A 10,785-nucleotide genomic window follows, 5' to 3' on the forward strand; every position below is an offset into this window, starting at 1 on the left:
TATATATATATAGGCGGTCAAGTTGTGAAAAAATACAGCAATGGGATCAGAATATCAAAATGGATTTTAAATCAAAGCTGGTCATCTCACCATTGATTTAAGGTGGTAGCCACTAAGGCTGCTTTGAGGGTACAGGACAGTCTTCTAACAGGACAACCCAAGCCCCATTATCACTTCCTAAGAGAACTTACTTCACAATGACCAATAGCCCCAGTCTCTAAAGACAAAACCTTGTAAGACTGAAAACAACTCAAAAAAGAGGCTCCAGGGACTCAAAGAACCTGAGTGTTCAAACAAACCACTGCAGAACAGGGATGCAGCAAATGGAAATCATTTTCTCCTTAAAGAGAAAAAAGGCACAGTCTAACAGTCTGCTTCACTTAGTAAGTGAAGGAAGCTACTCAGATGTATTTTCTATCCTGCAGTGTAAAGATTCTTTAAAGTTTACCATTACATACTAAGAGACCCGATTGAGCTAGAGTTGGGTATAAGGCCAGGTTTATCTGAAAAGATCAAGGCATGCATAGAAAACTCCAGTGTTGTCCTGATCTACAGGCGCCACCAAATCCCAGCAGTGGCCTTTTTTTCTTCCAGCTAATTTGGAATGCTCTGACATGACAGGCTACGAAAGCCAGAGGGGATTCCAGCTCTTCACTAGACCCAAGGCTGCCTTGGGCCAGTGTCCCTAGACACCTGGGTCTCTTTTCCCTCTCAGATTTTATAAATGAAGACTTCATAGCCATGTCTTACAACTTCCAGATTGTGCAGGCTCCTGGAGTTCCAGCCATGTCGCTGATCACCATGAATAATTCCAAAAGCCTGAACTCATTTCTACCTCCAAGAAAATTTAGAGCATCCTACACTAAAAGGCAAAACCTTCCTGTCAATCTAAGAGTGGTGAGGTCCAAAAAAACTCACAGCTTTACTTCCCCACAAGCCAAGAACCAAACCAGCCTACCAAGAACATCCCACTGACAGGTGTGGGCCAGTGCCCTCTTTTACTCACAGTCCTTAGGGGCACCAACTCTCCCGGTGCATTAGGTCCTAGAAACCAAATTATAGGCTGCCTCATAAATAGAGCTTGGCTATTTAATCAACTGCCTCTGAGCTGGCAAACAGTCCTGAGTCCTGCACACAAATGAGGAATTTTTTACATGCAATTACCCTGCTATTTTCTTCAGAGCTGGGGTGTAATGGGAAACCTGGAGCCCAGAGAAAATCTGGAAGCCCGAATGGATTTGTCGCCAAAGAAAGCCCTCACTCCCTTTCTTTAATGGCTGTGAAATATGGAAAGCGCCAAAATCTCTTTCCCTACACGTGGGCACGCTGTTTTGGAAGCAGTCACCATTTTCATCTAGCAATAGGTGAAGTGCACAAAATATATGCACCTGGGGGAGATAATGTGCGATTTCTTCTTTCCCACCTTTTTTTTCCCCCGAATCCTTTAGGTTTCAAGATCTTCCACTCCTACTGTTAGAGCCCCACACCACTATCTCAAGGTCTGCAGCGCTGTGGGAACTTTCTTAGAAACTGGCCCACCGGCTTTCCCTAAGGGCAGTGACACCGGGAAACGGGGGAGGGGAGGAGCTAGGCACGTGGCTGGCCCGGGCAGCGAGACCCCGGCTTGGGGCTGTGGGTCCTCCCCTCAGTGGAGTTTTTTCCCCCACGGCCCCTGCCTTTTAACCCCACACCCGGCAGCTCAGGAATCCCGGCGCAGATTGGAGAACTAGGACTAGGATACCGCTACCCTCGCGAAAGCGCCTCTGCCACCAACAGCCTGATGGCAAATATGGACTGAATCGTTGACATGGAAACCGGACTAAAGTCTCGCTAGCTCTCCCTCACAAGAGAGTTCTTATCGCCGTCCCCGACAGTACGGCGCTTGGCAAACGCGGACTGGATCTGCGGCCCGGAGGATCAGGTGGAGTTTCTGGGCGCATTAACTCCAGCGGCAGAGCAGCCAAGGAAGGGGGGCAGGGCTGCCAGGACAAACGGGCTGAAAATGGCAGAGGATGTGCTCTCATTTCATCCAGCTGCACAGTGTGCATGGATTGGGCCCGAGAATAAGGGAACAACCTATTAAAATCCACACAGTGAACCGCAAAATGTGGAACCGAGGCCTGGACGGTTTGCTAGGAGAGAGAAACGTTTGCAGGGAGAACAGCCCTTCCTCTCTCGCTGCTTGCTTCCCCTAAAGGTCTGAAATAACAAAACTCGACAAACAAACAAAAGATCGAGTTCTGCTCCTCGGGGCTCCTTCCTAGCCCCACTCCTTGTCGGGGAAGACGTTTTAAGCCCAGGGACCCTCGTGAGGGTTGGGTTGGGTTGGGTTCCGAACTAAGGCGTGGAGAATCGGTGGAGCGCCGGGTGGTGGCCCCCACGCATTCCCGCCGCAGCGAACCAGCAGACACCCAGCAGAGCTCTCTCGAGTGCGAACTGGAGCTGCGAGTTTGAGCAAAAGGGCAACTATGTCAGTTGACGGAAGCCAGAAGCAGAGTTCAAAGCCTGGCGTGGATTTCCGTCAGGAGCTGTCTGTTTCTTAAAGTTTGTAACTCCGTGTTAAGAAACAGCCCCAGCGGAGGCTTTGGGATCAGTGTGAAAGTCTAGCACTGCCATCTGACAGCGAGCTGCAAAACTTTGGGCTGCATATTAAGCGAGGAAAGTGGATTGAAGCGAGAGTCAAGGCAATTCATTATGTTACCGGCTCCCAGACGGGAGCTGTAAAATACGAACTGGATCGACACGGGGAAAAATGGAGTGGAGTCTGAATGGCGCTCAACAGATCTTCGCGTTGAAATGTGTCTGCCAAGGACCTAGAAATCCCAAAGGAGCAAGCCAGGAGGCATTAAGCTTGGTGAATGCTCAACAACTGCTTTTCTAGATCCTTTTCCCACTCATCTCAAAGTCTTAAAATAAAAAATTTGAGGGAATTTACATTTCAGAATAATGATAAAGAACATATTTTGAGAAATGTTAATTTCTGAATGAGACTTTTCACAAGAGTAGGTATGAAAAAATAGCCTTAGGCATAGGTCAACTAGCTTAGTTTGTACCAAAATAAAATAAGAATACCCTCACCACCACCTCCCCCAAAACTAAAATCAAAAATAAAATAAATAAATGTTCAGCCTGGTCTGGTTTATGGCAGGTTTCAAACAAAATGTAACACTCGGGCAATCTAACATGAGGAAAAGGTACTAAGGCCTTCACACTCTAATAGTACATCCTCCTCATTCACTATTCTCACTGGTGAGCTTGCTATTTTTTGGAGAAGACTGAGTAAAACTACACTAATATTATCGAAGAAAAAATGAGACTGGAGTTTTGTAAAACTATTGGGCAGATCAAGAATTTGGATTTCTCCTTTCTGCTGAGTCTCATTGAAGATTTGTTTGTATGCATCAGCTGATAGAAAAAAATAGTATATGAAAACCTACTCACAAAGAAGCTTGATAGCCACTTCATAGTTGATCAAAAGAGAAACTTAACTATTTTGTACTTGGCACTTATTATGCTAAGCTGCTTTTAGATTTGGAGGGCTAAGTACCAACAATATTAGCAGGAAAAGGTGAGGTCACCAATCTTAATACAGAAGGCTATTGCCCAGGAACAGGAAAAGTCTGTTATCTTTGACTTTCCATATTAAATCAATGTAGGCTGCTTTGCTTTTGTTTTGTTTTGTTCTGTTCTTTAAACTAGGAAACTATCATACATATAAAATGATTGTAAAGGAAATTTTTGAGAGTTGAGGATGGGGAAGAAAATCAGAAGGAAACATCAAATACTGTATTCTAGGTGGGGATTTCTTTCAGCCCTTACTTGCATAAAGCTTTCTTACACTGCCATTTTACTGAGATAGGAAAAAGAGTCAGAGTGGGGAAGTTTCTCACAGCAACTCTGGAATGGATCTGGAATGGAGCCTTTTATTCCAACACAAGTTCTGTAGAAGAGAATTAGAAAGAGAAGGAAAAACACAGGGCGAGCGCAGACAAAATGGAGGGAGGTAGACATGCAGTCCTGTGAAACAGGATAGGTGGCTAAAAAAGCAAATGTGCTGCCTGTTCTCTGCAACACAGCCACCTCAAGAGAATCTTCCAGCATGATCATACTAGATTTTTTGTGTAAGAATCAAATAAGATCCAAAGAAATCTATCAGGCATAAAGATAGGAAGCGAATGACCCCTAAGGGAAAGCATTCTGTCTAGCTTTAACAAGGTTTAAACCTATCTATCCTGACAGAAAAATGACTTCTTCCAAAGATAAACTGGCCCAAACAAAAAAGTCAGGCCTGGGACAGACTACTGTAGTGGTGGTGGTGTGGCACTCCACACCAGTGAAATGCAGAACTTACCAATGACACTAAGGGAAAGCTGCCAGGAAAAATTATAGAGAGTTTTGGCACTTTTCCACATTATCACTTTCTTCCCTGAAATTTAACAACTGGATTCAGAAGCCACCAGAGGGGTTGGGGGTGGGGACCGGCAGGTTGGTTCTTATTGGCCTACCCCTCCAGAGAGACTCCTGGAGGCCTGTATAGAAGTGTGCTGTTGCTCTTCCAGTCTTGCTATGGGAGGGAGAGAACAGGAGACAAAGGAGGAAATAACCCAGTACACTTCAATGAGCCTATCCAACAGCCCATTTAAAAACAGCACTGAGAGGCGCGCACACACACACACACACTCCTTTCCACCATACGTGCTTTCATTAATAGAGCCCATCCACAAACTACACTCTTAAACAAAAGAGCACATAATGCCATGCACCGTTAGGCACTATTTTTGCCCCAAACACCAAGACTAGGGTATAGATTACACGTTTTAATGGTCCCTTCTGACCTCAGAACAAAGTCCAAGAGCTCATTTAAGTATTTTTCCCCAATAAATCACAGCTCCCTAAAAATATGGACACACTGTCCAGCAAAAACCAGAGTTCATGGCTGATTTCTTTGCCCATTTAGCCCAACTAAAGTTAGAAGTCCAGAGTGTTTAGAAAAGAGGGATTCTAGTTGACTCCCCACCTACCCTCTGGTTCTTTATGAAGTAGCAACTAGTGTTTCCAAGACGGAATCATAGGAGAGTTGATGTAACACATGGCTTCAAAAAGAAGGCATTTTCTAGGAAAAAGCTTAGAGGTCAAGAGGTTGCAACCTGATTGCCTACTGAGGATTTTTAGTAATCCATCATTAGCATAATTTGTCACCGATTGTAGAGAGGTTAGACAGAAACCATTTAATAAGCTTAACCAAGTACTGTAGACCAAGGCCATGCAGCCTCTACCCTGAATACTCCCCTTTCATGATGAAACAACTTCACCCTAAGCACCTGCTCATCTTCAGCAATCCTTGAGTTGCATGTGCTGTTCTGACCCAATTTCCACCAATTCAATCTTCTACTGAGGCTTAGAAATTTTGTGAACATGTTATTCTTTCAACTAGAAATTAATAGTATGACTATTACTAATAACAAACATTCCAAAGCCATATTTATAAACTTCATTAAATACCTTGTTCCTTGATTTAACTATCTTCTAGAATGCTTACTAATGCTATAGAAATTGCATTTATTGCTATTACTTGACAGTAATAGCAACTTCTAAAGTTCTACAGTAAAATTCACAGGAAAGCTCTGCAATAGCAACAGTGCTAGGACTAAATGCAATAGCCAACAGGAGCAGTCATGCTGAGCCATAACCGTTCACTGACATCACCTTTTGACTGCCAGTGAGTGATTCATATCCTCTGTGATCTGCTAATTGAAGATTAATTAATTTAGTAAGTTCTTCACCATTGCATACTCTATGCTGTTGGACCGACTCTCCCCCTTACCTCTACCACACACATGCACACACATACACACAAACCTCTGACATCGTTTTGGGGTGTGATGCCAAAATATTAGAAATATTTAACAAGAACACCAGGAGAAACATTTTCTAAACAACTAAAAATATGGAGGAGACCTGATAATAAGGGACATTAATTTTCTATTTTAGTTAAGGTTTTTTTTTTTTTGGGACAGAGTCTCACTCTTTTGCCTGGGCTAGAGTGCCGTGGCATCATCCTAGCTCACAGCAACCTCAAACCTGGGCTCAAGCGATCCTCCTGCCTCAGCCTCCCGAGTAGCTGGGACTACAGGCCTGTGCCACCATGCCCGGCTAATTTTTTCTATATATTTTTAGTTGTCCAATTAATTTCTTTCTATTTTTAGTAGAGACGGGGTCTCGCTCTTGCTCAGGCTGGTCTTGAACTCCTGAGCTCAAACAATCCACCCGCCTTGGCCTCCCAGAGTGCTAGGATTACAGGTGTGAGCCACCGTGCCCGGCCCCTAGTTGAGGTTTTTACTTCTGTATTTTTAACCCCTGAAAACACACACACATAGATACATACACATGTACACATGAACACACACACACTCGCACAAACACACTTTTTTTTTAAGGGATCACAGATGCTGGCCAGGATTAAGCTTATACCAAACATATTCTGCTCTGCCATTTTCCAAACTAAATGAAACAGCGAAAACATGGAGGAGGAATTAACAGGAATGGAGCACCGCAAAGACAGATGAAAACTCTACAAAAATGTTCTTCATAGAGGTGAGTGGGGGTAGGGGATAAGGAAAGGAAAGACAAGAGTTAAATGAGTATGGCCTACCTAATAATCAATGCAAGGAGACTATAGCTTGAGAGCTAGCTCAACATTTGAGACAAATACCTAGACCTTCATTCTAGGTCGTGTGTCTAAATGGCTATATCCATGTAAACTGTAATGACCAAGATTTCAAATAGACTCACAAAATCTAATCATATGGACTATGTATGCTCAGAAGCATCAGAGCAGAGGTTCCCCTCAAGTCAAATGGCCATCTCTTCACTGTGATGTTTTGAAACCAATTTGGAATTTTTCACTTTTTGATTTGGGATGTCAATCCTTTTATTCGGTTTACTATAAATGGGAGATCCTCTTACCATTACCTTGCTATGATATACAACATCGTATATATACTACCTTTGGACCTCCCATAAAGTACATTATAGGCTGATGTCTACTTAAAAGGGAAAACATACCTCCAAAATAGTATAGGCCTGTTGCATTCAAAATTTATTTATAGGTTCCTCATACTCAAATTAAGATCCCTCCTTTTGCCAGGCAAGTGCAGTGGCATGTGCCTGTAGTCCCAGCTACTCTGGCTGAGGGGGAGGATCCCTTAAGGCCAAGAGTTTGAGGCTGTAGTGTGCTATGATCACACCTGTGAATAGCCACAGCACTCCGGCCTAGGCAACATAGTGAGACTCCATCTCTTAAAAAAAAAAAAAAATCCCTCATTTTCCAAGAAAGCTGATGAACAAAGAGAAAAGAAAAACAAGGAAAAACTGAAGAAATGGCAATTCCCATTCTATGGGACCTTAAAGAGATTTTGGTGAGCACAAGGAAAATAATGGATTTTTTCAGTACTTTGAGATCACTGGCATAATTATCAAAGGTATTATTATTAACATTACCAATGCTCTTATACTGAGGTTTATAGTTTAGTCATTTTTTTCCCCTAGAGGATAAGAGAATTAAGGTAACCATCTCTCTTCCTGCTCTTCCCTTTCCTCCTTCTCTCTCTCTCTGTCTTTTTTTGGTCTCAGGGTCACTGAGGCTCTTGCATTGGGTGATTGCACTTGGACTAAATGGCACAAAAATGTCCACAATGTACAATTTATGCCACACTGTCTGCTCTCAAAGCTCAGGCTCCCGCACATAACAGTGCTCATGCCGGGGATTCCTGCCTGGTTTGAAACCCAGGGCTCCGAGCACAGCCATGTGGAATCATGACATATTTGTTCTACTAACTATTCAACTGATTCTGGGTTTAGAATGGTCTTTGGTCTTTGTAACAAGAGAAACAACTGTCCACCAAAATGAATGGCTAAGATGTATCAAATCAAATAATGTCCTTAATAGGCTAGATGAGAAAAGAAAGAGCAAGCCCTACTTAGAGCCCATTTCATTGCAACAAAATTCTGGTGCTAGATGAGGAAACAGAATATAGTCTCCCAACCTTTTGATCCTTGCTACTGAAAGACTAGAATTTGCTCTTTTTAGATCAGTGTTTGGTGGGTTTCAAAATTAGTGACCTGGGAAGTCCCAGACCAGCAGCTGGCACTTGCTCTCTCCATGAAAGCACGGCTATCCCTTTCAGGTAGTTGGTTCCTCCTGTTTAGCCTTTTTGAGTACCTCAGCTAGCGGAAGACACAAAGCAGAAGAGTTAACTGAAGAAACCCTAACTATTCAAAGCTGCATTTAACACGTAGAACTCCTTGTTTTCTTTTTCAAATTTGAAAATATGTGTTCAACAGAATTCTCTATAAAAAAGATTTTTAAAAAATGGCGTGTCTAAAGCCAGTTTTCTATTACAGTATTTATAAACGTTAGAGTGATATTTACCTTAAACTCTAAACATTTGCCAATTGACAGCATTAGAATCTTCTATAATTTAAAAAACAAACAGAGAAGAAAACAAATTCTTAAGTCTTCATACTGCTTAGGCCTTCATGTGGGTAATGCTGAGTACACAGTGATAGAAAGGTGTTGATAAGAGGTAAAAAAAAAAAAAGAATGATTTAAAAAAGGAAGAAACAAATGTCACTAACTTTGTATGCCAGAAACTTGCCAGTGGCATTTTTTGCCACATTTTCTTCCAGAGAGCAGGAAAACAAGGGAAATAAAGTCCACCTAAAAGTTGAAAGAATATAAAAACAAAAAGAAAACAAACAAGTTGAGCAGCCTCTTGTGTCTATCTTTGTAACCCTCAGAGGAGAATAGCCCATGTATTACATGAGAGAACAAGGCACCTGGGTGCTCACCTAGTGCTGCAGCCTGTGAATCTCCCAGGTCAGAGCACCTCAAGAAGGAAGCCCCCATCCTCACTCTAGCCCCAGCTGGGTGCCCCTGATGTCCTGTCATTTGCAGCAGTGTAGTACTAGGAATCCCTCTTCCATGGGGAACTATCGAGGAGCAACTCAGCTCCAAAACGTGGTTTTCCAAATTGCCTCACTCCGTAGGCTTCCCTGAGGGCCAGGCATTAGGAGAACTTGCCTGCTGCACGTGTAAAGGAAAAGAAAAATAACAGAGGCCCTACACCACAATGAAGAAACTCAGTGTGAAAGAATTTTCAACAAAAGAAAAAATCACTTTTGTTGAATTATTTCAGCTTCACACTTAAAAATCAGAGAGACCATTCAGAGAATGCTATGTGATTGGTTTAAAAAAAAATTAAAGTACAAATTGAAAAATTGAAAAAAAAAAAGAAAATACCAAGGAGACAAAAATTTCATGTTGAATATTCTAAACTTTTACTTTGAATCCCTTAATATCAGAACCAATACAAATGAAAGGAAGCACACATCTCCGTATGAAAAATGATATTTCATATAGATTTTATTAGTGGTCTAAACAAAAATGCCTTCTTCAATGGATGAAAAAAAAATTTTAAGGAAGCATCTTCTATACAACCAAAATTTCAAGATGTAGGAGATTTAAAAGATTTAGAAGAAAATATGGGCCAGGCACGGTGAGTGGCTCACGCCTATAATCCTAGCACTCTGGGAGGCTGAGGTGGACGGATTGCTTGAGGTCAGGAGTTCAAGATCAGTCTGAGCAAGAGCAAGACCCCATCTCTATGTCTCTACAAAAAATACAAACATTAGCTGAATTAGCCGGCTGTGGTGGTGCGCACCTGTAGTCCCAGCTGCTGGAAAGGCTGAGGCAGGATGATTGCTGGAGCCCAGGAGTTTGAGGTTGCTGTGAGCTGTGATGACACCACTGCACTCCAGCCTGGGCAACAGAGCGAGACTCTGTCTCAAAAAAACAAAAACGAAGAAGAAAATATGGAGTGATGCAGACATGAAAAGGAAAGTGGGGTAGATCCCCCCCATACAAATTTTATAATGATAATAGGTGCTATCTCACAAGTGACTGTTACGTGTATGCCATATAGTCTCTAGTATTCACAAAAAATTCACTAAGATAGGTATTATCTTCATTCTGTAGGCAAAGAAACTGAGGCTCATGTAGATTAATCCAAGGTCATAAGACTGGTAAATGATAGAGTCGGGATTCAAACCCAGCTCTCTTACAAATTCTAAATCCTGAGATTTTCAATAAAAATGGACAATAGGCCGGGTGCGGTGGCTCACGCCTATAATCCTCGCACTCTGGGAGGCCGAGGCGGGTGGATCGCTCAAGGTCAGGAGTTCAAGACCAGCCTGAGCAAGAGCGAGACCCCATCTCTACTAAAAATAGAAAGAAATTATTTGGACAACTAAAAATCTATATAGAAAAAATTAGCTGGGCATGGTGGCGCATGTCTGTAGTCCCAGCTACTCGGGAGGCTGAGGCAGTAGGATTGCTCAAGCCCAGGAGTTGGAGGTTGCTGTGAGCTAGGCTGACGCCACAGCACTCTACTCCAGGCAACAGAGTGAGACTTTGTCTCAAAAAAAAAAAAAATGGACAATAAATCTCATAATGTTAGTAATGTACTTTTTCAAGATATCAGTATTACCTGTTATTAAATGAAGCATGATATACGTGTGTGTGTGTGTGTGTGTGTGTGTGTGTGTATTGCCACTAGGAAACAGGGGAAAGTCAAAATACAAATATTTAATTGAAATTTTAACTTCATTACGGGGCTGACATAATACTGATCCCAATCGAAGAATATATAATTTCTTTGGGTCTCTAAGAGCCTCTCATTTCAAGTGTGATCCTAGGACTAGCAGCTTAAGCATCACCTTGGAGCT

Source organism: Propithecus coquereli, unplaced genomic scaffold (genome assembly GCF_000956105.1).
Source record: "Propithecus coquereli isolate 6110/MARCELLA unplaced genomic scaffold, Pcoq_1.0 Scaffold239, whole genome shotgun sequence".
Lineage (NCBI taxonomy): Eukaryota > Metazoa > Chordata > Mammalia > Primates > Indriidae > Propithecus > Propithecus coquereli.